The 26685-nt window shown below is 40.5% G+C and overlaps 1 protein-coding gene and 1 pseudogene across 1 annotated transcript in view; both read left to right on the top strand.

The window, feature by feature from the left end:
• Positions 1-26685, top strand: part of NEK10 (NIMA related kinase 10) — a 308999-nt gene that overhangs the window by 128357 nt on the left and 153957 nt on the right. The gene's annotated exons all lie outside the window — the stretch shown is intronic.
• LOC149748228 (metallothionein pseudogene) lies at positions 10435-11025 on the top strand (annotated as a pseudogene).

The following is a 26685-nucleotide window of genomic DNA, read 5'->3' as shown; positions in this document are numbered from 1 at the left end:
TAGATCTTTAATCCATTTTCAGTTTAGTTTTGTATATAGTGTGAGAAAATGTTCTAATTTTATTCTTTCACATGTAACTGTTTTCCCAACACCACTTGTTGAAGAGCCTGTCTTTTCCCCATTGTATATTCTTGTCTCCTTTTTCATAGGTTAATTGGCCATATGTGCATTGTTTCATTTCTGGGCTCTCTATTCTGTTCCATTGGTCTATGTATCTGTTTTGTGCCAGTATCACAGTGGTTTTTTTGGTTTTGTTTTTGTTTTTGCAGTACACGGGCCTCTCACTGTTGTGGCCTCTCCCGTTGTGGAGCACAGGCTCTGGACGTGCAGGCTCAGCAGCCATGGCTCACGGGCCCAGCTGCTCCGCGGCATGTGAGATCCTCCCGGACCGGGACACGAACCCATGTCCTCTGCATCAGCAGACGGACTCTCAACCACTGTGCCATCAGGGAAGCCCCATAGTGTTTTGATAACTGTAGCTTTGTAGTATAGTCTGAGGTCAGCAAGTGTGATACCTCCAGCTTTGTTCTTTTTTTTTCAAGATTTCTTTGGCTCTTTGGGGTCTTTTGTGGTTCCATACAAATTTTAGCATTATTTGTTCTAGTTCTGTGAAAAATGTCATTGGTATTTTGATAGTTATTGCATTAAATCTGTAGACTGCCTTGAGTAGAATGAACATTTAAAATTTTTTAATCCTTCCAATCCATGAACATGTGATATCTTTCCATTTATTTATTTAATTCCTTAATCAATGTCTTATAGTTTTCAGAGTATGGGTCTTTCACCTCCTTAGTTAAGTTTATTTGTAGGTATTTTATTCTTTTTGATGCAATTTTAAGTGACATTATTTGCTTGCTTTCTCTTTATGATAGTTCATTGTTAGTATTTAGAAAAGCAACAGATTTCTGTATATTAATCTTGTATCTTGCAACTTCAGTGAATTCATTTATTAGCTCTTATAGTTTTCTGGTGGAGACTTCAGGGTTTTCTATACATGTCATCTGAAAATAGTGACAGTTTTACTTCTTCCCTTCCAATTTGGATTCCTTTTATTTCTTTTTCTTGTCTAATTGCTGTAGCTAGGATATCCAATATTATGTTAAATAGAAATGGTGAGAGTGGGCATATTTGTCTTGAAATAGAAATGGTGAGAGTGGGCATACTTGTCTTGTTTTAGTTTTTCACCATTGTGCATGATGTTAGCTGTGGGTTTGTAACAAATGGCTTTTATTTTGTTGTGGTATGTTCCCTCTATATCAACTTTTTTGAGTTTTTATCATGAATGGGTGTTGAATTTTGTCCAATGCTTTTCTGCATCTATTGAGATGAGCATGTGATTTTTACCCTTCTTTTTGTTATTGTGGTGTATCACATTGATTGATTTGTGGATATTGAACCGTCATAGCATCCCTGCTATAAATCCCACTGGCTCACAGTGAATTATCCTTTTTATATATTGTTGAATTTGGTTTGCTAACATTTTGTTGAGGATTATTGCACCTTTATTAATCAGAGATATTGGGTTGTAATTTTCTTTTTTCTGTAGTGTCTGTCTTGTTTTGGTATCAGGATAATCGTAGCCTTGTAGAATGAATTTGGGAGTATTTCCTCCTCTTAAGTTTTTTTGGATACTTTGAGAAGGATAGGTATTAACTCTTCTTTATATGCTTGGTAGAATTTCCCTGAGCTGTTTGGTCTTGGACTTCCATTTGCTGGGCATTTTGTTGTTGTTCCAAATTTAGTTTCACTACTAGTGATTGGTCTTGTTCAGATTGTCTGTTTCTTCCTGATTCAGTCTTGGCATGTGTATTTTTCTAGAAATTTGTCCATTTCTTCTAGATTGTCCAATTTGTTGGCATATAACTGTTTGTAGTATTCTCTTATGATTTTTTTGTATCGCTATGGTATTGGTTATTTCTCCTCTTTCATTTCTTATTCTGCTTATTTGGGTCCTTGCAATTTTGTTCTTAATAAGCATTGCTAAAGGCTTACCAATTTTGTTTTCCTGTTAAAAAAAAACTAGCCCTTGGTTTCATAGATTTATTCTATTTTTTTTGTTTTTCTCAATTTTATTTATTCCCACTCTGATCTTTTTATAATCTCCTTCCTCTGCTGACTTTGGGCTTAGTTTGTTCTTCTTTTTCTAAGGTTAAGATGTTTATTTGAGAGATTTTTCTTGTTTCTTGAGGTAGGGCTGTATCATTATAAACTTCCCTCTGAAAACTTCTTTTGCTTTTTCCCATAGATTTTGGAAAGTTGTGCTTTTATTTTCATTTGTTTCAAGGTATTTTCTGATTTTGTCTTTGAATTCTTCATTGACCCATTAGTTTTTTTCATAGCATGTTCTTTAGCCTCCCCATGTTTGTTTTCCCCCTTTTTTTCTTGTAATTGATTTCTAGTTTCATGCCATTGTGGTTGGAAAAGATGCTTGATATAATTTGTATCCTCTTAAATTTCTTGAGACTTGTTTTGTAGCCTAGAATGTGACCTATCCTGGAGAAAATTTTATGTGCACTTGAAAAGAATGTGTATTTTGCCTTTTTTGGATGCAATGTCCTGTAATGTCTATTAAATCCAACTGGTCTAATGTGTTATTTAAGGCCAGTGTTTCCTTATTGATTTTCTGTTCAGAAAATCTGTCCATTGATGTAAGTGGGGTGTTAAAGTCCCTTAATATTATTGTATTACTGTCAGTTTATCCCTTTATATCCATTAATACTTGCTTTAGTTATTTAGGTGCTCCGTACTAGATGCGTATATGTTTACGAATGTTCTATCTCTTCTTGTATTGATCCTTTATCGTTATATAATGTGCTTCTTTGTTTTTTATTATAGACTTTGTTTTGAAGTCTATATTGTCAGATATGAGTATTGCTACCGCAGTTTTCCTTTTGTTTCACATGGAATATCTTTTTCCATCCCCTCACTTTCAGTCTGTGTGTGTCTTTAGCTATGAAGTGAGTCTCTTGTAGGCAGCATATAGATGGGTCTTTTTTTTTTCTATCCAATCAGCCACTCTATGTATCTGGTTTGGGGCATTTAGTCCAAGTGATTATTGATAGGTATGTACTTATTGCCCTTTTGTTATTTGTTTTCTGGGGGGTTTTTTGTAGTTCTTCTCTGTTCTTTTCATTTTCTTTTAGTCTCTTACCTTATGCTTTGATGACCCTCATTAGTGTTAAGTTTGTATTCCTCTCTAGTGTTTGTATATCTATTATAGGTTTGATTTGTGGTTACTATGCAGGTCATATATGTTGACCTGTATCTACTTGTTTTAAATTGATAGTCATTTAAATTCAAATACATTCTCTAAAAGCTCTACATTTTTTACTCCCTTTCCCAAGCTTTGTGTTTTTGGTGTCACGTTTTGTTTTGTTTGCAGTACGCAGGCCTCTCACTGTTGTGGCCTCTCCCATTGCGGAGCACAGGCTCCAGACGCGCAGGCTCAGCGGCCATGGCTCACGGGCCCAGCCGCTCCACGGCACATGGGATCTTCCTGGACCGGGGCATGAACCCGTGTCCCCTGCATCAGCAGGTGGACTCTCAACCACCACGCTACTAGGGAAGCCCCAGGTGTCATATTTTAAATCATCGTGGCTATCCCTAAGTATTTATTGTAGTTATAGTTGATTTTACAATTTTTGTGTTTTAATCTTTTAACCTATTAATCTTATTTAATGGTTGACCCACAGCCTTTACCAGAAGGATTTCCCCCTTCCTATAATTTCTTCCTTCTTGTAGTAGCCTTTTCTTTTTCACTGAAAGAAGACCCTTTAACACTTCTTGAAAGGTTGGTTTGGTAATGATGAACTCCTTTAGTTTTTATTTGTCTGATAAGCCCTTTATCTTCTTCAATTGTGAATGACAGCCTTGCTGGGTTGAGTATCCTAAGTGGTAGGTTTTTTTTTCCCTTTCAGTACTTTGAATATATCATACCACTCCCTTCCGGCCTGCAATGTTTCTGCAGAAAGATCAGCTGAAAGCCTTATGGGAGTTCCCTGTAACTGTTTTGACTCTTTGTTTTTCTCTTGCTGCTTTTAGAATCCTCTCTTTAACTTTTGCCATTTTAATTATGATAGGTCTTGGTGGGAGTCTCATTGTGTTCATCTTGCTTGGGACCCTCTGTGCTTCCTATACCTGAATATCTGTTTCCTTCTTTGGTGTCAGGAAATTTTTGAGCCATGATTTCATCAAATACATTTTGTACCCCTTTCTCTCTCTCTTCTCCTTCTGGGACCCATATTATATGAATGTTAGTATGCATGATGTTGACCTAGAGGTCCCTTAAACTAGCCTCATTTTTTAAAACTTGTTTTTTTTTTTTTTGGTGTTCTGATTGGGTAATTTCCATTATTCTATCTCCCAGACCACTAATATGCTCTTCTGTATCACCTCATCTGCTGTTAATTCCCTCTACTGTACTTTTCATACCAGTTACTGTATTCTTCAGTTCTTTTTTTTAATATTTTCTAGTTCTTTATTAAAATTCTCACTGTGTTCTTGTATTCTTTTTTTCCCCAAGTTCAGTTAGCATTTTCATTACTATTGCTTTGAACTCTTTATCAGGTAAATTATTTACCTCTGTTTCATTAAGATTTTCTTTTCAGGGTTTTTTCTTGTTATTTCTTTTGAAATGTATTCTTCTCTGTCTTCTCATTTTGTTTGACTTCCTCTGTCTCTGTAAAATTAGGTGAAACAGTTACCTACTCTGATCTTGAAAGTGTGTCCTTGTGTGGGACTGTCCCTATGAAGTCTGTGTGTGCCCAGTGGCTTTGGTGGGAGAGCTGGGTCTGACATTAGCATAGGCCATGTCTTCTCCCAGTGTGCGCTAGCAGCTACCACCTTGGTGGGAGGCAGGGGCAGAGTTGGAGGGGCTAGAGCCAGAGCCAGGTGCAAGCTGGGGCTTCTCCTCTGCTCAGTGGCCATCACCACCCTGTCAAGGGTGCGGTCAGAGCCACAGGGGCTGGAACAGAAGCCCTGAGGAAGTTGGGTTTCTTCCAGGTGTGATGGCAGTCTCAGCCTTGGTTTGGGATATAGATTCAGGGCCTGAGGGCTTGAGACTGTACTTCTTTTCTGATTTCACTTTATCCCTGATGTGCTTGCTTGGCTAGAGGCTGGGTTGTGGCTGGAGGGGTTGATATCACACTACTGAGCTGAGTTTGCTCCCTCCCAAGAGTGCACAGGGACACATGTGCTGGCAATGGCTGCCTACACCCTGGTCAGAGGCAGGGCTTGGATCCAAGCCAGCTCTGTTCCCTCCAAGTGTGCACACTCTCGTAGTTAGTGGCACCCTCTGCCTTAGTGGGAAGCAGTGCTGGAGCAAGAGGGGCTAGAGCAGGAGCCAGGTGAAGGGTGGGCGGCGGGTGTGATGCAGCAGTCCTGGCTAGCTGGTCAGAGCCCCTGGCAGTTTTCAATGTGCTGCCTCCACACTTTGACTGGGAGCAAGCAAGTCTGTGTGCTCTTCAAGAGCAGAGGCCCAGTTTCTTACAGCCCTTTGGTAAGCCCCACTGGGTTTCAAACCAGCTAAGGGGCTTGTCTTCCAGTGTTGTATCCCAGGGCTGGGCTGTCCAATGTGTGGCTGGAATCCCTCACTCCCCAGGGAGGATCCCTGAGGCTGTGATGTCCCCTCCTCTCCTGTGTCCCTGCTAAGGGTGAAGGTCCCGACCACATCGCTTCTCCCTTCCTACCGGACTCCGTGTGGATCTTTCTTTACAGCCTTGGTTGCAGAAGAGCTGTTCTGCTCTTCCCCAGGTTGATTTCAGCAAGAGTTGTCGTTTGGATGTGTTCATGAGTGAAGGTGAGCCCAGCATGCTCCTAACCTGCCACCTTGATCATCACACCTCCCATGATCCATTTGTTTAATTGCCCACACTCCTCACTGTATTTATATTTAATTGGTTTCCATTATAGGCCTCTTAATAGCATCCATAAAGCATTAGGATTAGAGGAACCTGAAAAAGACCATTTAATTTGTTTTCCTATCTTGAAGCCAAGACCTAATAAATGGTTATTTGGTTTATTTTTCACCATCTTCATGACAGGTTAAGGGGAAAACATCTTTTAGAAAAGTGATTTATAAATTCTTTTCATTTTGTGCCTATAAAAATTTCTTTACCAAGAAAGACAAAAAACCAAAAGTGTTCCTATGTCAAATGAAGTCCTTCTCTTATGACTTGACATTTGTTTTGGATTTTAGTGGCCATGCAAAGCAGCTGGTCACTACTTACCATTTAATAATTTTTCACATAGTGAAAAATTCTTTAAGTCTTTTTTTCTAAATTTATTTCCTATTTATTCATAGTTCTAACAATTTAAATCAGACTTATAGATATTCCACAAAAGAATCTTCTCATTCCAAACCTTCCATGTCTTAGGAAAGTTGCATGAATTAATCTGATAAGGAGGAATCCCAATTTCTTTTTTAAAGTGCAATTTCAGTGTAGCATTTTTGACTCAAATATATATTTTTACTTCAGGACTGATGGAGCAAATTAAAATTCTAAATGCCCCCAAAATATTTTCCAATCTTTCTTCTCTTCCCATTCTCCTTCCCCATGATCACCCTCACTACAAATCCTGGAGTTCCATACACAGTTGGGCTTCAGGCAATTTGGAAAGAATTGATCAAAAGTAAATTGGTTGTGGTGATAATATAATCAAAATAAAGAAATTACTATGAATAATTAGTTTTCATCACTGATTTTTAAAATTTATTGCTAATTTTCAGGAATTTTTACATTGTTTTTGGACATATAAACATTTTAACCTATTTAAAATATTTTCCTTTTATTCCCTGTGTATTTGGTATTTTATTTAATTCATTTTCAGTTATTGTGGTTATTGTACAGTTGAAATGTGACGCTGGTTGGGTTGTTTAGGTAAATATTTGTAAGTGATAGTATAGTAATGTGTTTGTTGACCTAGGAGCCTATCTACAATATATTGTTAATTGAAAAGTTAGATTACCAATTATATATATATATAATATATAATCTCCTATTTAAAACAGAATTATCTAAAAATATTGTCAAATCTGGCAGGCTTTCTATTGTTTCTTTATTACAAAAGCAGTGTATTCTGTTGACCTGAAATAACTAGATTGCCAGATATTTCTCCAACCAAGATGAGTTTATTCTGGATCAGCAGAGAATTGCAGCTTTGGGGTCTACAACCATGGTGAGCTACATGCAAGTCCCAGCACACTGGGGGAAGGAGAACACTTTTACAGAGAGGAAGAGGAATTCAGGAGGGCTGTAGTAAACAGAGTCCATAGCTTTTCATGGACTGAGTCCTTGCTGGGAAAGAAGAGTCTTTCTTCTTGTTGGGCTCAGCTATCTTTGCAGGGCACCAGAGCCACCACTCTTGTCTCTCAACTCTATTTAATTGAGGTTTCTATATATCAATTTTCATATTTTTCCCTTTTGTTCAAGACCTTTCTCTGAAAGTATCACTGATCAGGAATCAGGTTTTCTAGTTTCAGCAGCTTTTTTGTCCCTCCAAGTCAGGAAAGACCTTTCCTGGGTGTGGTTTCTCACATCAGAAGGAAAGTACACAGATTGGAAACCTACTGATGTCACACTCAAGTAACAAGGAAGGGTGGGAGGGAGAACTCTCAGGCACTTTTTATCTAAAGCCCATACGTTATCAAGACCAAGGACACTGGAGATCACATGATGGTGTTATGTCATCATCAAACATTTGGTGACAAACTTCCAACAGACCTGGTCCAGCTATCTTGCAAAAGCTGTGTCGTCAGATGTCATCTGCTCCAATTCTGGGAAATCTTTACTTTCAGGTCACCAGGTGATGTGCAGGTTCAGTCAGGGTTTGGTGCTTTCTTTGGGTGTGTCATGAGAATCCAAAGAGGGTCTTCCTTGGAGTTTTGTGGCACAAGGGTTGGTTAACAGTACTTCATGGGGCCTTTTCAGCAAGAGTGAAGAGCATTTATTCTAGAGGTGTCTATTTCAATAGACAAAATCTCCAGGTTGCAATGTGTGATGCTTAAAGTCTTTGTCTCTTGAGAGCACACTGAGAAAAGATTGCTCTACCCAAAACATGGTTGTTTTTTGTTTTTGGGGGTTTTTTTTGTGGTACACAGGCCTCTCACTGTTGTGGCCTCTCCCGTTGTGGAGCACAGGATCTGGACGTGCAGGCTCAGTGGCCATGGCTCACGGGGCCAGCCACTCTGCAGCATGTGGGATCTTCCCAGACTGGGGCATGAACCCATGTCCCCTGCATCGGCAGGCAGATCCTCAACCACTGCACCACCAGGGAAGCCCAACATGGTTTTTTTTTGTTTTTTGTTTTTGGTTATTTTTAATAGAAGCAATTAGGGCTTTGCAATGTTGGAGCACCTCTCCTTTTATCAGTTGTGGGTCAAAAGAAGCAGGAGCCTAGTGCATTGAGTGTCCTGTGACCACCTCAAAGGGTGAGAGTTTGAGTTCCGAAAGGGTGGATCTGAGATTTAGAACGACCAACATGAATGCTGTTGGCCAAGGTGTTTGGAGGGCCTCTAAAAATTTTGCCAGTTGAGTCCTATAATGCCATTATTGCATTCAACTAAACCAGAAGATTGAGGATGGTAATCACAGTGAAAGTGCTATAAGACAAGCCAAAGAGTACAGATGTGCTGAAGCACCTAGCCAGTAAAATGGGTTTCTTTATCCCTATGAAGTTTGAGAGAAGTTCCCCAGATAGGGATAATCTTTTACAAAAGGACTTTAGCCACAGAGGAGGCGGTAGCCTGTCTGCAAGGGAAGGCTTCAGTTCAGTGTGAAAACATACAGACCAACACTAAAACATATTTACATCCATGAAACAGAGGAAGTTGTATGAAATCCATTTGCCAGAACTTGAATGGTCCATTAGGCAATTTAAAATGTCCGGGAGCAGTATGAACAGTTTCTCTGGGTTGTATTTTAGGTGGGACAAGTGAGGCAGGCACCTTTTGTAGCCTCATTTATGTTTCCCCACCAGTATTGATTCATGAAGGCTGTCATTTTGTCAGTAGGCCAGTGGTTGAATGCATGCACAGTGGTGAGGAGTGAGAATTTTAGAGTCTTAGGTGGGACTGGGTTGTTATTTGGTTCAAACCAGAGGTTTCTCTTTTATCAAAACAAAAATTGTTGAATTTCCAACAATTTCCAATTGTTGTTTTTCCTTTCCTGAGGGCAGTTGTTGGGCTTCTCTAGCCAGTTTTTCTAAACTATCATTTGGGAAAATATCCCTTTGGACCGTGACAGAGGTTTGGCTACTGTTGGTCCCTTTAAGGGCAGCATTCCTTGCAGAAATGTCAGCAAGGTGATTTCCCCTGGCTTCCAGAGAGTCAAGTTTAGAATGCCCTGGAATCTAAGTGGCAGGTAGCAGTATTACATTTAATAATTCCTGAACATAGGGGCCAGTTTAAATTTCATTTCCTCTGGAAGTAAGGAAGACACATTTCTTCCACATTATTTCAAAATCATGAGCTACTCTGAAAGCATATCAGTATAAATATTGGCAGTTTTGTCCTAGGCTAAAGAACAAGCCCATGTAAGAGTACAATTCATCCTGTTGGGTTGAAGTAGCCATAGGTAGAGATGCTGACTCAACAACATTAAAATAAGTTGTAATAACATCCTCAGCAGAGTATTTGCCATTGTCACCTTTTAAATAAGAACAACCAATGAACCATGAAAAGTCACCTTTACCCAAGGATTTTCTGTAGGTCATTTCAAGGAGTCAGGAGGTGGTCCATCAGCGTTAAACAGTCATAAGGGAATTAATCAGTGATGGAGGGATGAAAAGTAGCCAGGTTAAGGTTATTACAATGTAAAAGAATTATGTGAGGGACAGGTAACAAAAATACTTCATAAGAGGTGAGGTGGCTTGATGAGAAGTGTTGGGCATAATGAGAATTCCGAAGGGATTCTGCTGCATGAGGTACAAAAATGGTTAAGGGTATACTATAATTTTCTCAGTAGCCTTCACCAAAAGAGCAGTAGCTGTAATGGCTCTAAAGCAAGACGGGTATCCCTGTGCCACAGGGTCCAGTTGCTGACTATAATATACAATGGGTTGATGGTGGTCCCTGTGTTTTTGGGTCAGTACCGCAAGGGCATTACCTTCCTTTTCATATACAAAAGGAAAAGGGGAATCTGATAATTGGGATGCCCAAGAGCAGGTGGGTTCATCAAACTCTCTTTTAAGGCCTTGAAAGCTATGTCATCCGGTTCTTCCCATAAAATTGAGTTTGGGTTGTTATTGTTGAGAGGTTTGGCCGTAAGAGAGAAATTTGGAATCCAGTTTTGGCGATCACCAACTAGCCTGAGAAAACCTCGAAGTTGGTGCTTAGTTTTGGGTTTGGGGAAACTTAGGACAGCATGAAGTCTATCTGGATCTGGGTGTAGCTCCTGTTCTAAGCTTCCCTAAAAGTGGAACCTGGGTTTGGCAAACTGCAATGTTTTTTTGGTGACCTTATGTCCCCTTAAGGCTAAAAGCTGTAACAAGTGAATGCTGTCTTCCTGTGAGGAGGCTTGAGAAGGAAAGCAAAGAAGCAAGTCATCTACATACTGCAACAAAGTAGAAACTCTAGGGAATTTTATATCACTCAGATCAGCCTTCAGGATTTGTGAGAAATAAAAAGGATTCAGCAAAATCCTGAGGTACTACTGCCCAGGTGAATTATTTTCTTCCTAAGTGAAGGCAAAAGGGTATTGGCCACGCCCCCTCGATGTCCTTGCCATACTTCGTGCCGCAGTCTCCGGACCCCAGCCTCCACTTCCTCTCGCCATGGATCCCAACTGCTCCAGCACCGCGGGTGGATCCTGCACGTGTGCCGGCTCCTGCAAATGCAAAGAGTGCAAATGCACCTACTGCAAGAAGAGCTGCTGCTCCTGCTGCCCTCCGGGCTGCGCCAAGTGTGCCCAGGGCTGCATCTGCAAAGGGGCCTCGGACAAGCTGCTGTGCCTGATGTCGCAGAGAGCCTGCCCCGGGTGTAAATAGAGCAACCAGGACAAACCTACATTCCTCTTTTTTTTTTTTTTTTTTTTTTGTCCTATAAAATACAAGAATGATAATAAAAGTGGCTGGCTTTAAAAAAAAAAAAAGGGTATTGGCCAGCTTCATCATCTAGAATACTAAAGAATGTACTGCATAAATCAATTTCAGTAAAGAACTGACTTCCAGTTGGAATGGATGTTAGTAATGTACCAGGATTAGGAACAACAGGGTACCCAGAGATAACAATGTTGTGTATTGCTCAGAGGTGTTACTGACCAGGGTTCTTGGCCTCCTTAATCCATAGAAATTGATAAAAGGCCAGATGAGAAGTTCAGATAAGCTTTATTGGGACTCATGCTGCAGCAGGAGGGAGCAAAAACAAGTAACAGCGTTCCTTGCTCGCTCCCTAAGCCGGGGAGGGGGGGGAAGGGGCGAGCTGGTCCCTTAAATGGGGTGAGCCTAGCGGGAGATACATGGGTCGGACTGGAGGGGTGGCTTAGGTGGTCTGCCCCCCCACTTGGTGGTGCTGTGTGCAGGGATCATGCAGAGGACCTGCTTTTGATCCTGACACCTCAGAAGTGGCAGTTGGGTTTTTGGTCTTTTTGTATCTTGTTGTTCATAATTTGTACCAACTGCACATGTAAGCAGTTATTTTTAGTCCCTTAAAGTTTCTTTGTATTTTGTTGCTCAAGGAGACTAGGAGACCTTTGCCCAGGTGTAAGTAAGTACTGCAGCAAAGGGTCCCAGGTCCCAGGTCCCACCCTATTTCAGAGGTCCTGGACAAACCTCCACCCTCAGCCCTTAAGTTTTCTTACCAGTAAAATAGCTATGTTATAGGGACAACGGATAATGAGGCTTTGAGCCTTGTAATTTTCTATTACAGGTTTTATGCCTTGAAGTGCTTCTTTACTTATAGGATATTGATTAATTATTGGAAGAAGTTTTGAGGGATCTGGTTTTTGTTTTGTTTTATTTTGTTTGCGGTACGCGGGCCTCTCACTGTTGTGGCCCCTCCCGCTGCGGAGCACAGGCTGCGGACGCGCAGGCTCTGCGGCCATGGCTCACGGGCCCAGCCGCTCAGCGGCATGTGGAATCTTCCCGGACTGGGGCACGAACCCGTGTCCCCTGCATCGGCAGGCAGACTCTCAACCACTGCGCCACCAGGGAAGCCCCTGTTGTTGTTTTTTAAACATCTTTATTGGAGTATAATTGCCTTACAGTGTTGTGTTAGTTTCTGCTGTATAACAAACTGAACCTGCTATATGCATACATATATCCGCATATCCCCTCCCTCTTACATCTCCCTCCACCCTCCTTATCCCACCCATCTAGGTGGTCGCAAAGCACCGAGCTGATCTCCCTGTGCCATGCAGCTGCTTCCCACTAGCTAGCTATTTTACATTTGGTCGTGTATATATGTCCATGCCACTCTCTCACTTCGTCCAAGCTTACCCTTCCCACTCCCCGTGTCCTCAATTCCATTCTCTATGTCTGCATCTTTATTCCTGTCCTGCACCTAAGTTTATCAGAACCATTTTTTTTTTAGATTCCATATATACATGTTAGCATACGGTATTTGTTTTTCCCTTTCTGACTTACTTCACTATGTATGACAGACTCTAGGTCCATCCACCTCACTACAAATAACTCAATTTCATTTCTTTTTATGGCTGAGTAATATTCCATTGTATATATATGCCACATCTTCTTTATCCATTCATCTATTGATGGACACACTTAGGTTGCTTCCGTGTCCTGGCTATTGTAAATAGTGCTGAATGAACATTGTGGTACATGACTCTTTTTGAATTATGGTTTTCTCAGTGTATATGCCCAGTAGTAGGATTGCTGGGTCATATGGTTGATCTATTTTCAGTTTTTTAAGGAACCTACATACTGTTCTCCATAGTGGCTGTACCAAATAACGTTCCAACCAACAATGCAAGAGGGTTCCCTTTTCTCCACAACCTCTCCAGCATTTATTGTTTGTAGATTTTTTGATGATGGCCATTCTGACTGGTGTAGGTGATACCTCATTGTAGTTTTGATTTGCATTTCTCTAATGATGAGTGATGTTGAGGATCTTTTCATTTGTTTGTTGGCAATCTGTATATCTTTTTGGAGAACTGTCTATTTAGGTCTTCTGCCCATTTTTGGATTGGGTTTTTTTTTTTGATATTGAGCTGCATGAGCAGCTTGTAAATTTTGGAGATTAATCCTTTGTCAGTTGTTACATTTGCAAATATTTTCTCCCATTCTGAGGGTTGTCTTTTTGTCTTGTTTATTGTTTCCTTTGCTGTGCAAAAGCTTTGAAGTTTCATTAGGTCCCATTTGTTTATTTTTGGTTTTATTTCCATTTCTTTAGGAGGTGGGTCAAAAAGGATCTTGCTGTGATTTATGTCATACAGTGTTTTGCCTATGTTTTCCTCTAAGAGTTTTATAGTGTCTGTCCTTACATTTAGGTCTTTAATCCATTTTGAGTTTATTTTTGTGTATGGTGTTAGGAAGTGTTCTAATTTCATTCTTTTACATGTAGCTGTCCAGTTTTCCCAGCACCACTTACTGAAGAGGATGTCTTTTCTCCATTGTATACTCTTGCCTGCCTTATCAAAGATAAGGTGACAGTATGTGCGGGGCTTTATCTCTGGGCTTTCTATCCTGTTCCATTGATCTATATTTCTATTTTTGTGCCACTGCCATACTGTCTTGATTACTGTAGCTTTGTAGTATAGTCTGAAGTCAGGGAGCCTGATTCCTCCAGCTCTGTTTTTCTTTCTCAAGATTGTTTTGGCTATTCGGGGTCTTTTGTGTTTCCATACAAATTGTGAAATTTTTTGTTCTAGTTCTGTGTAAAATTCCATTGGTAGTTTGATAGGGATTTCATTGAATCTGTAGATTGCTTTCAGTAGTATAGTCATTTTCACAATGTTGATTCTTCTAATCCAAGAACATAGTATATCTCGCCATCTTTTTGTATCATCTTTAATTTCTTTCATCAGTGTCTTATAGTTTTCTGCATACGGGTCTTTTGTCTCCTTAGGTAGGTTTATTCCTATGTATTTTATTCTTTTTGTTGCAGTGGTAAATGGGAGTGTTTCCTTAATTTCTCCTTCAAATTTTTCATCATTAGTGTATAGGAATGCAAGAGATTTCTGTACATTAATTTTGTATCCTGCTACTTTACCAAATTCACTAATTAGCTCTAGTAGTTTTCTGGTAGCATCTTTAGGATTCTCTATGTATAGTATCATGTCATGTGCAAACAAGGACAGTTTTACTTCTTCTTTTCTGATTTGGACTCCTTTTATTTCTTTTTCTTCTCTGATTGCTGTGGCCAAAACTTCCAAAACTATGTTGAATAAGTGGTGAGAGTGGACAACCTTGTCTTTTTCCTGATCTTAGAGGAAATGGTTTCAGTTTTTCATCATTTAGAACGATGTTGGCTTTCAGTTTCTCATATATGGGCTTTATTATGTTGAGGTAGATTCCCTCAATGCCTACTTTCTGGAGAATTTTTGTCATAAATAGGTGTTGAATTTCGTCAAAGCTTTTTCTGTATCTATTGAGTTTATCATATGGTTTTTATCCTTCAATTTATTAATATGGTGTATCACATTGATTGATTTGCATATATTGAAGAATCATTGCATGCCTGGGGTAAACCCCACTTGATCATGATGTATGATCCTTTTAATGTGCTCTTGGATTCTGTTTGATAGTATTTTCTTGAGGATTTTTGCATCTATGTTCATCAGTGATATTGGCCTGTAGTTTTCTTTCTTTGTGACATCTTTGTCTAGTTTTGGTATCAGGGTGATGGTGGCCTCGTAGAATAAGTTTGGGAGTTTTCCTCCCTCTTCTATAGTTTGGAAGAGTTTGAGAAGGATAGGTATTAGCTCTTCTCTAAATGATAGAATTCATGTGTGAAGCCATCTGGTCCTGGGCTTTTGTTTGTTGGAAGATTTTTAATCACAGTTTCAATTTCAGTGCTTGTGATTGGTCTGTTTATATTTTCCATTTCTTCCTGGTTCAGTCTCAGAAGGTTGTGCTTTTCTGAGAATTTGTTCATTTCTTCCAGGTTGTCCATTTTATTGGCATATAGTTGCCTTAGTAATCTCTCATGATCCTTTGTATTTCTGCAGTGTCAGTTGTTACTTCTCCTTTTTCATTTCTACTTCTGTTGATTTGAGTCTTCTCCCTTTTTTTCTTGATGAGTCTGGCTAATGGTTTATCAGTTTTATTTATCTTCTCAAAGAACCAGCTTTTAGTTTAATTGATCTTTGCTATTGTTTGTTTCATTTCTTTTCATTTATTTCTGATCTGATCTTTATTTCTTTCCTTCTGCTAACTTTGGGGTTTGTTTGATTCTTCTTTCTCTAATTCCTTTAGGTGTAAGGTTAGGTTGTTTATTTGAGATTTTTCTTGTTTCTTGAGGTAAGATCGTATTGCCATAAACTTCCCTCTTAAGGTAAGGTCATATTGCTATAAACTTCCCTCTTAGAACTGCTTTTCCTGCATCCCAAAGGTTTTGGGTCATCGTATTTTCATTGTCATTTGTTTCTGGGTATTTTTTTATTTCCTCTTTGATTTCTTCAGTGATTTCATGGTTATATAGTAGTGTATTGTTTAGCCTCCATGTGTTTGTATTTTTTACAGTCTTTTTCCTATAATTGATATCTAGTCTCATAGGATTGTGGTCAGAAAAGATAATTAATGTGATTTCAATTTTCTTAAATTTTCCAAGACCTGATTTGTGACCCAAGATATGATCTGTCCTGGAGAATCTTCCATGAGCACTTGAGAAGAAAGTTTATTCTGTTGTTTTTAGATGGAATGTCCTATAAATATCAATTAAGTCCATCTTGTTTAGTGTGTCATTTAAAGCTTGTGTTTCCTTATTTATTTTCCTTTTGGTTGATCTGTCCATTGGTGGAAGTGGGGTGTTTAAGTCCCCTGCTATGATTGTGTTACTGTCAGTTTCCCCTCTTATGGCTGTTAGCATTTGCCTTATGTATTGAGGTGCTCTTATGTTGGGTGCATAAATATTTGCAATTGTTATATCTTCTTCTTGGATTGATCCCTTGATCATTATGTGGTGTCCTTCTTTGTCTCTTATAAGAGTCTTTATTTTAAAGTCTATTTTGTCTGATATGAGAATTGCTACTCCAGCTTTCTTTTGATTTCCATTTGCATGGAATATCTTTTTCCATCCCCTCACTTTCAGTCTGTATGTGTCCCTAGGTCTGAAGTGCGTCTCTTGTAGACAGCATATGTACGGGTCTTGTTTTTGTACCCATTCAGCGAGGCTGTGTGTTTTGATTGGAGCATTTAATCCATTTACATTTAAGGTAGTTATCAATATGTTCCTATTACCATTTCCTTAATTGCTTTGGGTTTGTTATTGTAGGTCTTCCTTCTCTTGTGTTTCCTGCCTAGAGAAAGTCCTTTAGCATTTGTTGTAAAGCTGGTCTGGTGGTGCTTAATTCTCTTAACTTTTGCTTATCTATAAAGGTTTTAATTTCTCCATCAAATCTGAATGAGATCCTTGCTGGGTAGAGTAATCTTCGTTGTAGGTTTTTCCCTTTCATCACTTTAAATATATCCTGCCACTCCCTTCTGGCTTGCAGAGTTTCTGTTGAAAAATCAGCTGTTAACCTTATGGGGATTCCCTTGTATGTTATTTGTAGCTTTTCCCTTGCTGCTTTTAATATTTTTTCTTTGTATTTAATTTTTGATAGCTGTATGGTACTCTCTATACTTCCTGGACCTGATTGACCATTTCCTTTCCCATGTTAAGGAAGTTTTTGACTATAATCTCTTCAAATATTTTCTCAGATCCTTTCTTTTTCTTTTCTTCTTCCTGGACCCCTACAATTCAAATGTTGGTGCATTTAATGTTGTCCCAGAAGTCTCTGAGACTGTCCTCAATTCTTTTCATTCTTTTTTCTTTATTCTGCTCCCTGGAAGTTATTTCCCCCATTTTATCTTCCAGCTCACTTATCCATTCTTCTGCCTCAGTTATTCTGTTATTGATTCCTTCTAGAGTATTTTTAATTTCAGTAATTGTGTTGTTCATCACCGTTTGTTTGCTCTTTAGTTCTTCTAGATTCTTGTTAAATGTTTCCTCTATTTTCTCCATTCTGTTTCCGAGATTTTGGATAATCTTTACCATCATTACTCTGAGTTCTTTTTCAGGTAGATTGCCTCTTTTGTCTTCATTTATTTAGTCTTGAAGGTTTTTACCTTACTCCTTCGTCTGTAACAAATTTATTTTTCATTTCTTTTTTTTTTTTTTTTTTTGGATGGGTGGTGCTGTATTCCTGTCTTACTGGTTGTTTGGCCTGAGGCATCCAGCAGTGGAGTTTGCAGACTGTTTGATAGAGCTGGGTCTTGGTGCTGAGATGAGGACCTCCAGGAGGCCTCACTCTGATTGATATTCCCTGAGGTCTGAGGTTCTATCTTTCTCCAGTGGTTTGGACTTGGAGCTCCCACCACAGGAGCTCGGGCCCAACCTCTGGCCTGGGAACCAATATCCCACAAGCTTTGTGGCACAGTGAAAAAAAAAAAACGGAAGAAAGAAAGGAGAAAAGGAGCAGTACAATATCAAAGAATAAAAAACAAAATAAAATTAGAAAGATAAAAAATATATTAGGAAAAATAAAACTCTAGTTGAAACAAATGCAACATGTTAAGATAAAACCAAACAGAAAAAAGGAAAAAAAAAGTGTGTGTGGGGGAGCAATCCAAAAGGAGAGATCACTAACAAAATATAAAGAATAAAGTAAAATTAGAAAAAAGATTTATTAGGAAAAATAAAAATATAAAAGAATCAACAACAATGAATCAAGAAGGCAAAACAGAACCCCAATCTAAAGGAGGAAAAAAGAAAAGAAAAGAAAAGAAAAGCCCTGACTATGGGGGCAGAATTTAGGCAGGGGGTGGAACTTAGGCAGGGGCGTGGGTTTGGGTGGGCTGGGGCAACGTTCAAGCATGGGGCAGGGCCTCTACTTAAGACTTCTGCAGAAGGGGAGAGGCAGCAAGTCAATAGGTGGGCCTCTGGAATGTGGGGGTTCCGGAGTTTGGAGGTGGGGCCCTGAGTGAGGCTATGTGGATTGCGTTTAGGCCCAGCTTGTTGGAGGGGGGTCTCCGAGTGTAGGGGTAGGGCCCTGAGTAGGGGTGCAGGAGCGGCGCTTGGGTTCTGCACTCTAGGAGGGAGGCTCCAAGGGCAGAGGATTAGGCCCAGTAGTCCAACAGGCCCCAGTGCCTAAGTGGACAGGGAAAGCACTGGCCCTATTCCATTCTGTTCCTTCACACCCCTCCCCCACTCTCTCCCCCAGGGTCTCCCCCATTACAGCTGGATCCCTAACCGTGGGTGGGTCCCACTGGGTGTAGGAACTCCTACCCTCCCCCAGCCACCCCTCAGGACTGCGGGTCCTGGAGGTCTGACCTTTACTTTTGCTCCCGCTTCCCGCCCTCCCACTCCCTCAGGGTCTGCAGGGATGGAGGGGACCTCGGTGAACAGAGGATCAAGCCCAGGACCTCAACAGGTTCCTGGGGGTCCAAGTGGGCAGGGGAAATCTGACCACACTCCCTTTTGATCCTCTGCCCTCAAATGGTTCCCCAATTTCCCCGTTTGGGCATGGGATCCCTTCCCCTCCCCCAGCCACCCCTCACGGGCGCCAATCTCATCCTGCCTCCACTTCTCCTCCCCCTTCACTCCCCCCATGCCACATCCTACCCAGTCACTGGGGGTTCCTCCCGTCCCCTTAGGTGTCCGTGGTCCCCCACCGGTGCCTGGTAGGTGCCCTAGTTTGAGGGATCTGTTTGAATGTTGATGGGAGGTGCACTGAGAATTTTGCCAACATCAGTTTGAGATTTTGCCTGTAAGGAAGGTGGTAGCTGATTTAGTAGAGACAAATGATCACTATTTCCAGAATCTGCTCTAGTACCATCAGAGATGGAACAAATAAAAGATGTAGAGGGGTCATTTAATTCACCTGGAGAATTACTTTGATGACTACTGTCAATTTATAGAACTATTTCCCCCTTTTAGGAGAAAGAAATTCCAGCATGTTACTTCTCTAAGAATTCTAGGCCTAATAAATGTGTAGGAGTGGAGGAACTAAGGAGAAAAGGGTGTGTATCTTTCAAAGGGCCTAAACAAAAGGGAATAGGTTCAGAGACAGGAACCTCTTGAGGTTCATTATGGGTTAGGAAAGACAGGGCCAGGCCCAAGGACAGCCTCCTCATGCTAGGCATTAGGCAGAAGGCAAAGCCACCTCCTTATTTTGTACTTAATGAGGCATGGAGGAATGGCATCTAGAACAGCAACTTTGTAGTATCTGAGCAAGAAACTTTAACCATGAAAACCGTGGAGCACGTGCAATCAAAATGCACATGTTGCTGATTACCCTGTACGACCTTCCACGTGTGGTGCTCGACTAGTAAGGGATGGTTTAAGGGAAAACAGCTCTTGTATGGTGGCTTCAGGAGACAAATGTGCAGGAATGCCTAATGCCTATACATGAGGAGGCTGTCCTTGGGCCCAGCCCTGTCTTTCCTGCTTCAATTAGAGATCCCACTATTTGAAGTGTTTTAGTACTCCAAGGCAGGGGCTGCTTCATAGTAGTGGGGTTGAGCACCAAGAGTGTGGCTCTAGTGTCAGCCTGAGAGATTCATCCCCAATCTGGAAAAATGTTTCCAGAATCTGGAGAAATGTTTCCCCAATCTGGAAAAATGTTTCTCCAAGTCAATTAAGGAGGAGGATTGGGAAGAGGCCCTGTAGTTCCTCAGAGCCCCATCACTGAGAATTGGGAAGATGATGGAAAGACTGGTTAGAGGGCTGGAGTCACCTAAAGTATAGATTTGTAACAATCATTTTTCCAGTGTCCTGGCTCTTTGTGATAGTAGCAAAAACTAGAAGGGTTTTGGTTTCGTTTAGGAGCCTTCAGTTGCTAGAGTGGAAGAGTAAGAATTTTGGCGACCTTCCTTGGAGGTGACCCATTTGAGTACAAGAGAGCTGGTTTGCCATTAACTAATCTGGAGTGGACATAGTTTCCCATTCCATCCTGGTCCTTTTTACTAAAAGGGAAAAGTCCCTGTTCAGCCCATTAATAAACATAGATTTAAAAGCTACTAGGGTAGAATCATCATCTGAAGGAAGACCAGAATTTTCTTTAGAAACAGTCTGAAGTTTATTGTAATAGTCATGAACAGGTTCATTAGATTTTTGTGTTCAAGCCTGAATTTTGTTCTGATCAACAAGCTTTGGAAAAGCCCTAGAAATTGCTTGTTGAAGTCACCTAGCAATTGCCTGAGCATGATCATATAATAAGTTAGGGGGCTAGGCTCCCAGTTGTAATTCTAGAGACGTTTCAGGACTTTCCCAATTAGCAATTTTCATCCAATACTGGGCCTGGCCTTTACCAACAAGCACATGAACTAGGTGATATAAGTCAGAGAAACCAGGTTGATAAGTCTGAATGACTATATTAAATCCCTCAGCAAATCTGTATAGATCTTTAGTTACTTTGGGAAAATCCTTGACTATGGCTCTCAGCTTCAGTCAAGGGAATATAAGAAATTAAAAGTTTAGCCTCTGGATTCTCAGAAGGCTTGATATTAAAGGGACCATTTCTGTTAACTTCAGAGGAAAAATGAGAGGGGAGAGTTTCAGAGAAAAGGGAAGTTTGGTGAGAGAATTAGTATTGTTGCCGAAACCTGGCTTCTGTTCACCAGTGCCAAATAGAGACGGAGTTTCTAGACAGAGACAGAGTTTGGAGACAGAGTGTGGAGAAGTAGAAAAGAGTGCTTTGCCAGGCAAAGGAGGCCATAGCAGGCTAACACCCTCAAGACTGTGCCCCTCTTCCTGGGAAATAGGAAGGGGTCTTATAGTTTCAGGGTGGAAAATAGGGCTGTAGATAAGGATCGGGGCTGATGAAGTCTTGCATTTTTCTTTCCTCGTGGAGACACTGAGATCATCAGAGCTGGCGTCAGGTGGTTCTGGTGGTCCTTGAGGTTATTGTTCCATGACCTTCTTTCTAGAATGAAGAATGCTCACAAAGGAAAGGAGTGTTAGGGACTGTTGTCTTGGAGAAGTAAACACCAGGTGCACAGTACAACTTTAACTGGAAGGCAGTCATTTTCAGAGTGCAATTAAACAAGAAAGAGAGGGGGAAAAAGCAGAAAGAATAAGGGCTGAACAAGGGCTAACAACCTGGAGGGCGTCTCATCTAGTCTCTGCTACAGCAGTGTTGGGGGACTGATGGCCTAGGGGAGGCATGTGCAGTATAGAACACAGAGAGACAAGATGTTATCAGAGGGAGGCAAAGAAGCGAGGGAGAGGAACCTGAGACTTTGGGAGCCATTTTATCTTTTTATCATTTGTTTGCCTTAGTTAATCTTAAAGTCTTATTTTACCAAGAGGCAATTTGAGACTCTTGATAACATTGGGAAGCCTCAAAATGCCAGTTAAAATCAGCATTCCACTTAGTTCTGGAAATTTTTGAGCTACTGTAGTCCAATCTGGATTTAAGGAAATTCGATTTGAGGATTTCAAAAATTCCCCATAATGGCCATTGATATTCTAAATTGCCTTTGGTCAGGTCAGTCCATTTAGTTAGAAATGCACATGAGAAAGGGCCATGGTTTTTAAACATAAAATTCGCCAGAGTCCCTATGGGGGAGACATCTTCAAAATACTTAGATAACTGGAATCCCATTTCTTAGAGGTTTTTCCTGTAGAGTAAAGAACAATTTTCAAACAGCTTAAACAGTTTACAGCACAAGTAGTACAATTTAAACAGCTTGCAAGCTAATCCCACCTGGTCCTAAGGAGGAGACAGCATGGTCCTGGAGGAGCCTGACTGAGGCTTTTATTTTAGGCAGTCTCCACAGGCATCCAAAGGAATAGGCTGAAGGCTGAAAAACCCAGCACCGTTTCAGAGAAACAACCCCTGTTCCCAAAGGAATAGGTTGAACATCTTGGCCTGTTTCAGTGAAATAGTCTAATCTCAAAATCAGACCCAAGTGCCAAACAAGTACTCACATACAGAACAGGGCCTTGACCAGAAAGATGAAACCTTTAAAGAGATCCTAAATAAAGCCTGGAGAGCTTCAAATGCAAAGAAGGCCTGAGCTTGGATTCAGGAGAAAGATGTACTTTCAACCTCCAAGGTTGGTGAGAAAGGCAGTGAGTGACAGTGGGCTCAATTGAGAGTACCACAGCTGTGTGCTCACCAGCCTCACAGCTGTCAGGTGTCTTCTCTGATCCCTATATGGGCCACCAAAATGTTTACCTGAAACAAAAAGACTTAGTTTTTTTTGCCAGCAAAGATGGGTTTATTTGGGATCAGCAGAGAATTGCTGTTCGAGGTCTGCAGACATAGCAAGCCACATGCAGGTCTCTACACGAAAAGGGAAGGAGAACACTTCATGGTGTTGCCGACCTCTCAGCTTCTGTGCACCAATGCTGAACAGATATATGGAGACAGAGATTTTAGAGGATAAGAGAGATGGCTTTATTCCTTTGCCAGGCAAAGGGGAAAACACATCAGGCTAGTGCCTCAAGAACTGTGCCCGCTTCCCTGGGGAATTGGAGAGGATTTTATAGGTGGGGTTCGCAGTCTGGGGTATATGATAAGGATCAAAGTAGTGAAGGTCTTGCATTTTTCTTCTTCTTGCGTTATTTCAAAACAGTCATAGCTGGCGTCAGGCAGCCTAGTAATTGGGTCCATTTATCTCTGGTTTATCAGCCTGCGACTTTCTTTCTGAGAAGCTACAGGGGTGATTTGTTACAAGGGAGTGCAAAGAATGTAAACACCAGGAGCAGGATGTAATTTACATAGAGTTAGGGAGTGATAGGTTAGCTTTGTGAAGTACAAATCTATTTACAGACACTACAGATTAGTAACAGTTAAAATAAAACTATGAGTGATTAACTCTTTCAGGCTTGTTCCTTCTCTAGCGTGTTCACTGTTCCCTTTATTTTCCTTGTTCTCAGGAGAGGGAAAAAAACCTCACCTCTATTTTTATTGCAACAATAGGGAGGAAAAGGAAGTCAGGAGACTGCAGGAAACAAAGAGTCCAGGGCTTGTCATTGGCTGAATCCTGGCCAGGAAAGGAGTCTTTCTTCTTCCTGTTGGGCTCTGCTGTCATCAGAGGGTGTGAGAACCCCCACTTTGGTCTCCTGACTCTATTTATATTAGGTTTCTGTTTATTAATTTTTACGATTCTCTTTGCTGAAAATAGAGAAAAAATTCCATTAAGAACACTCATAATCCTACTAATCCTGAGGTGGGGAACAAACTCACAGAAGACAATTTGGCATCCCAATGTCAAATCCTTTCTTATGAAAACCATACACACACACACACACACACACACACACTGATGTTAACGAATGCTTTCCTGTACCTTCAGTTTTAATATCTGAATTACATTTTATTGTCTGGATAAATCATAATTTATTCAACCAGTCCTTTTTTTTTTAAAGACATTCAAATTCCAGCTTCTCCCTAATTCATATAACACAGGGCATATATAATCGGCTAAAAATTAACTTGAAATAAGAAAGCAAAAGAATTTTTAACGGCAAAATAATTATCAATATATGGAAAATCCAATGACTGGGAATATTCATTGGTGATCAATTTCTCATTTTCTAAAGAAATTTTCATTTTCACCAGATTTTTTTCTTGACCACTAAATTAAAAATAGTTAGCTAGAAGTTCCTATGCCTTTATATATATCTGTGTCAGAGTTTGAACTAGGTCAGTCTTAACTTGAATGCTTTTTGTCTAGGTCGTTTCTGACCAAATTGTTGGCTACTGGCAAAGTAGTCACGCATATGGCACTTCCCCAATTAACAAGGCCTCTTCTCATATCTGTTCATATACAGCTAACAAAAGATGTGTATGCTCTTGTCATATGAGTAAAATTGTTTCCTTAGTTAATGCTATCACCTACCTAGTGATATATATTTTCAAGTTTTGTACTGTTGACTGAAAAAAATACACAACCTAAAAGTTGAGAAGTATGTTTTGCTTGGTGCACAAAACTGAGGACTTCAGCCTGGAAGACAGCCTCTCAGATAGGTCTGAGCGACTGCTCCCAAGAGGTAAGGGAGGAGCCAGGATATATAGGGGTTTTTGCAAAATAGTCGGAACATCAAAGATTACTGTTAATAAAAGGAAACCAGACATCTCAAGTTAAGGAATTTAGTGCTTGTCTAGGTATGGGAAGAACAAGAGTCTGAACTTACTGAGATCATTCCTTTAATATACACCTTAGCTATCTGGGGCCAGTGTCCTGTTCTTTCCTAGTCTGGGTCCCCTCAGGGCTCACCCTAGGGGTCAGTGGTAGTGGCTTAATGGCCTCAGCATCCTTTGTTTGCTGATATGGCAGGCAACATTTTTTATTCACAGTACTAATGAATGAATGGCAAATAATCTGTGTTTTGATGGAATCCAGTGTTTATCACAACCCCCCTCTGCTGCCACATAGATGGGGAATAGCAGAGCAAGCCTGGCGGAGGACATGGGTAGTTGAAGGGGCATCAGGAGATTAGTGAAATGAGAAATCAGTGTGTGCAGAGGCTTCTGTGGAGAGGGTGTTTGACCGAGTAAGTTTTGGATTAATGGCAAGAGGGAGGAGTTTGAACTTCACCTTTACACTAGAGACTCTGCTCCCTACTTCAGAAGAGAACTTCCACAGGCTTTGCTTCCATGTCCTCCAAGCTGCCTGCCCCATGCCCCTGAATGGCCTGCACTCCTGCGGTCCTAGTGGAGACCATTTTCTCCAGACAAGCCCTCTCAATTCTGCATCATTAATTTCTCTGCCTCCAGTGACTCATTCCTACCAATTGACTAGCATACTGACATTTTTTTCCCATCTTAAAAAACAAAAACTCATATTTTTCCCTTTCTCTTCCAGCTACTGACCCACTTTTCTCTGTTCTTTCAAAACAAAACTCTCTGAAAGAGAGGTATATAGTAGGTGCTCAGTAAATAATTTTTCAATGAATGAACAAATGAAAACACTTTTAAGGGAGTAAGGCTTTTGTGATAATCCAGGTGTGAGCCGATTTAAGCCTGCTGTTAACGAGAATAAAAAAGAAAGGGGATGTGGGGGAAGGAAGTATATTGAAAATCTCCATAACTTCTTCTCAATGTTGTTGTAAACCTAAAAGTGCTCTAAAAAAATAAGTCTTTAAAAAAGAGGAGGTAGTATATAAACTTCGAAGGAAAAATTAAAAATCTTTGATGACATGTTGTATACAGTTGATTCTTGAACAACACAAGTTTGAGCTATGAGAGTTTTTTCAGAGACATGAGTTTTTCACTAGTTTTTTTCACTTCACTACTGGAGTTTTTACTCCAGTACTACATGACATGGTTGGTTGAACCTGAGTGTGCGGAACTGCGGGTACTGAGGACCAGCTATAAATTAAATATGGATTTTCAACAGCATGGAGGGTCGTACTGATCTCGGAGAGACAGCAATGAGCAGTCCTGAAGAGACATCTTAGTTCTCTGCCCAGGAATTGAACCTGGGTAGCCTGAATGAAAACCAGGAATCCTAGCTGCTAGTTCACCAGGGGCTAGTGGCTAGAGGCAAAATTCTCCTGGCTCTTACCCCCATTGAAAGCAAGAATGTTTCAAGGAGGCAAAAACTGTAAAAACAGGTACAAAGTTTATTATTAGAGACACAGCACAAGGTATGCGAGAGCACGCAAAGAAACAGTTTATTTTACTTAAGTCAGAAGCTAGGCAGAAATACACACCCAGAGAGAAGGGGTGTGGGAGTCCTTTCTAATGAGGAGGAGCACAATAAAGAGGTGATTTAAATCCTGTATATAGGACAGTCCTTCTGGGTCTTTGTTTACCTTTGGCTAATTATCTTGTTTCTTTTTCCACCTCCCCAAGATGCACGTGCAACTTTTTGTTGAGATGGATCCCACCACAGAGGCCTGTGGGTGTATGTCCACACTTATTATGGGGTGGCACCCCCTCCCTTTCTGACACCCAAGGAGCCTTCCTTTGCATGTGCAGACAGGAAGTGTTCCTTGACCTCAGGAGTGGTCATCTTATCTCTTTACTTCAGCAGAGCTCAGCTTCTGCCACTAGCTTTGTCCTTGGAGTGTCTGGGTGAGAACAAAGCTTCAATTTTACTCCACTTGACAGACACCAGTTGTCTGGCCCAAGGGCCCATCTATCTCCTACCTCAGTACCCCTAAACCCTGCATTGTTCAAGGGTCAACTGTATATGTAACATAGGAGAAGAAATAGCCTGTAATTTTAGCATTCTATGTTTGATAATAAGATTAATTGGTGGCACAATGGATGGATATACTTGATAGAAGTGATTTGTTTTCTTGCTTCAAATATTTTCATTTTCAATTTATCATATACCTTTTCTTCTAAGAATAAAAACCCTATCATCTTAATATTACAGATACTTGTTGACCAGGTAATCTTTTATTTCTCGTTAGACTCCTCTTGATTTTGGCAATTTCTCAGATTTTTCTTGTTTTTAATGACCTTGGAAGTTTTGAGAATTATTGGTTAAGAATTTCATAGAATTTCCTCAGTTGGGATTTGTCTGATATTTTTCTAATAATTAGACTGGAATATGTTTGGGAGGAAGATCACAGGTGTAAACTGCCATTCTCTTTTCATGGGTACATACTATCAATATGACTTAACA

The sequence above is a fragment of the Delphinapterus leucas genome, chromosome 10 (assembly GCF_059928025.1).
Source record: "Delphinapterus leucas isolate spDelLeu-1000000601 "Yukka" chromosome 10, BTC_Dleu_Yukka2, whole genome shotgun sequence".
Taxonomy (NCBI): domain Eukaryota; kingdom Metazoa; phylum Chordata; class Mammalia; order Artiodactyla; family Monodontidae; genus Delphinapterus; species Delphinapterus leucas.
Note: the sequence above shows the minus strand (reverse complement) of the source record. Positions and strands in the feature narration are given on the sequence as shown.